The sequence below is a fragment of the Pavona decussata genome, unplaced genomic scaffold, assembly GCF_977016875.1.
Source record: "Pavona decussata unplaced genomic scaffold, jaPavDecu1.1 SCAFFOLD_219, whole genome shotgun sequence".
NCBI classification, from domain to species: domain Eukaryota; kingdom Metazoa; phylum Cnidaria; class Anthozoa; order Scleractinia; family Agariciidae; genus Pavona; species Pavona decussata.
In genome coordinates this window covers 2,498,795-2,502,814 of record NW_028145624.1, presented here as the reverse complement: position 1 = coordinate 2,502,814, position 4,020 = coordinate 2,498,795, and positions in this window count along the sequence as shown.

Below are 4,020 nucleotides of genomic sequence, written 5' to 3'. Positions count from 1 at the left end.
ATAATTATAATTATAATTATAATTATAATAATAATAATAATAATAATAATAATTATTATTATTATTATTGTTATTATTATTTTTATTTTAGATTTTAGGATGAGAACGAATTTCTCAGTTTTTTTTTTTGTCTTTTCTTCTCATAATTTTCGCAATTTTAGCTGGACCGTATTTTAACTTCCAAATATATTTTTAGTGATGATGCATGAATTGTAAATAGGTTTTTAAAAGTTCTTTTTTGTACTTTTAACTTGTAAATATCGATCTTGCTCGGAATATTTCAATAAAGTTTAATCTGTATAAAAAATTTAAAAAAATAATAATAATAATTATTATTATTTTAATCGACAAGAATTGTAAATAGGTTTTAATAGCTCTGTTTGCTACTTTTAACTTGTAAATAACAATTTCCTTGGAATATTTTAATAAAGTTATTATTATTATTGTTATTATTATTATTATTATTATTTTAGATTTTAGGATGAGAGCGAATTTCTCAGTTTTTTTCTAATCTTTTCTTTTCATAATTTTCGCAATTTTAGCTGGACCGTATTTCAACTTCCAAATATATTTTTAGTGATGCATGAATTGTAAATAGGTTTTTAATAGTTCTTTTTTGTACTTTTAACTTGTAAATATCGATTTTGCTCGGAATATTTCAATAAAGTTTAATCTTTTTAAAAAATTTAAAAAAATAATAATAATTATTATTATTATTTTAATCGACAAGAATTGTACATAGGTTTTAATAGCTCTGTTTGCTACTTTAAACTTGTAAATAACAATTTCCTTGGAATATTTTAATTATTATTATTATTATTATTATTATTATTATTATTATTATTATTATTAATGTCTCCAATTAGCTGTTTTCAAGACAAAGATATCGACACTTCAATAAAGTTGTTGTATTGTATTGCGTTGTATTTTATTGTTGAAACCAGGGACCCGATTGACGAAGACCTCCCAATATATCAAGATGTATCTCAAGTATTCTTTCTTAACAAAAGCCTATTTTGAAAACTATTGAAATAACAACAGACTGTTGTTCAGAAACAGTGTTTTCGATACATCTTAACTTTGGAGGGCTACGTCTATCTTGCCCCAGGAGCCACAGTTGGATTTGCTTTGATACGTCTTCTATTTCGTGTACAAAAGGAACTAATCTTTTTGACAACACCCAGTACTGAAATTTTAGTAGCGACAACTGTTGAGAATGTTTTTCCAGAAGTATTTCTCTTCCAAAAACGAAATCAAATTGCGTCCGTGAGCAGGGAACCAGTATTTCCGCATTAATAAATTTTGGTTGAGGGCCTACAGAAACACTCGCCATTTGATGGGCCGACCTTTAGCATGACTAAAGGCCCGTGTAAACGGTGTCAACATTTGCCCAACATTCTTTTGCTGAACGGATGTTGGGCAAATGTTAGATGAACGGAGTGCTCAAACAGTTTCAACGCCATTCAACATTTTCAAGAACAAAGGAAATGTTGAATGGATGTTCGAATGAAAGTTTAAACCAATTTAAAGTTGATTCAACACAATTTCAACAAACTTTCAACATTTTTTTACGCTAAGGACAACGTTGAACGACCTGTTCAAACGCCCCCGACGTTTGGTTCAACAACCGTGTCAAACGCATGTTGAAACGAATGTTGAAACCGTTTAAACGGGCCTCAAGGCGATAGAATATTAATTCAGAAGCATATCAATTAAGGCTTGCATTCTTGTCAAAATTCCCACTGGTGCCATTCTAAGCAGTTGCTGATTGGTTCCAGCATCTAATGCATATTCGATTTCATTACATCTTCATTTTGCATCAAAGTGACGAACTTGCCGGCAAGCGAAGAATGGTGAAGACGAACTTTGCCCTTGAAAATGTACCGGAATGGCAGTAAGAAGACTTGGCTTCAAGCAAACAAATACAAATGGTGAGCATATATTTTCATAGGACTTCAGCCCACAAACTTTCGAACTCTTAGTAAGCGGGCAGGACCTGGACTTGTTTTGGTCTGCTAGCTTGAACAGATTCAGTTCACTGAAGGTATTTTCTGAAGTAAAATACAGACTGTAATATCACAATTCGCGAAAGTGCAATTTCAGTTGCTATCAAAGAAAAAGAAAGTTTTGTTCGCCGTCCAATGTTCAAGCGATTTTGGATCAACTTGTTCGAAACGCTGAGCACGTGCTTTGACGTGGCACCTTTGGTCCTTCACGGGCTTTGTTGCGATGAAAATATTTCGTATTTTAGTTTCTCTGACGTTCTGAAAGCTTGAAAATGTACTCCAGAAATACCTCTTTGAGCTAATTTAAAGGCCTCAAGGATTTTTTTGTTGTCAATTCAATTTACCTCTAGAGGCAAACTAAGTAATCTCGACAGCTAGGAAGAAAAGCATCTCTTTATATCTTAGCATAAATGGGTGTATTTTGTATTTTCTGAAGAAATAACTCATGAGATTTCTTTCATTATTATTTCTTTCTGAAAGGTGAAGTAACAATGCACAAGAAGACGAGAAGAATCACAGAGCAAGGAATAGATTGCAGGAAACGGTATTAAAGGTAATCTAAGAAACTGATTGATTTTTTTTTTTATTTTGCCAAAAAAATACCTCTGATGGACGATGATCATATCTAAAAAAGCTAAAGAAATTTTTTGGGAAATTACACTTAAAATTTTGTTGTTATATTGACCGCGAATGGGGAGGTTCTAGGCACCTGGGAAAAATTTCCGCACAGCCCCATACATTAATTATGCATGCTGATGTATTAATTATGTATGCGCTTCATTGTTTTAAAAGACAATAACCTATTCCCATGTGTTTTGCATATATACATTGCAAATAATACTTACTGCGTCAATAAAAGAGGGTTTCGTCGTGTCAAGACTTTTTCTCCTCTTCTCTCTCCATTTTCCCAATCCCATTTTCTTTATTTCTCTAACCCAGCCCCCTAACGCTTTTCTTTTTCTTTCTTTCTTTTTTTTTTTTTCGATCTACCTACCATACTGTGCCTTGAACTGAAGCCTTACTGTTAGCGTTGGATTCCCTGTCCATCTGCTTTACCACTAGACTACGAGGGATTTGTTGGAAATTACCCCTCAACAAATATATTTTATTTTTTGTAAGCCTTTAAAAATCTACATAACAATACAGAGGTAATTTTTTTCCTGTGCGTTGCACTTGCCTTGTAATTTTCACGGGAAAATGCGTCATTTTCGCCCCTTGATTGGCCAGTCTCGGTTTGTGTATTTCTCCTAGTCATAGCCCCATGCAACCATGTTATAGTGAGTTATAGAGCATTAACGAGTCTTGGCCGACTTCAAATTGTGTAGTTGTTGCTTGTGCTCCGAATCGTCGTCTTATTATTTTTGCGTCCTTTGCTGTTTCGTCCATCGCTTCCCCTACGTCTATGCCATGCTACTACGTCTGTAATTTGACTGACCTTCGCCCATCGTTCCAAGCCTTTAATCACCTTTTAAAGTCGCCCAATATCCTTGCGGATTACGAATGCTGAACAGAATAGTACAAGGAACACAATCTAAACGCGCCGTCCGTGAAATGTCCACCAGTTGGGTGCAAGAATGCCCTAAAGACGAGCAATATTGGCATATATTGTAAGATGCCAGCCTTTACGAAGTTCACCAGATTGTAGCGCTCTACGCGCTCTTCGAGATACGCCGGAGGAAGACGAAATATCAGATACCGTAACACATGAAGCCCGCACGTATATGTTAGCAAGAACCTCTGGCTTTATTTTAGGAATGACAACAGCAAAAATAGAACGTAAAACAAAAAGAAAGGTAAAGAAATACTTTATTTTTGATAGTTTACGGCAGTCGCGATCAAAACCACTGGTTAATCTGCCTTTATTTTTACGGCCATGCGAAAACATCTCACTCAATTCTAAACATTTTTAAAACGAGGACAAATTAAAATGCGTAAAAATTGCTAAAATTGTCAAATTTTGTTTAGATTTTCCGTATTTTACCCTAAAATTCGAAGATTTCGGCAAAGCCCATAT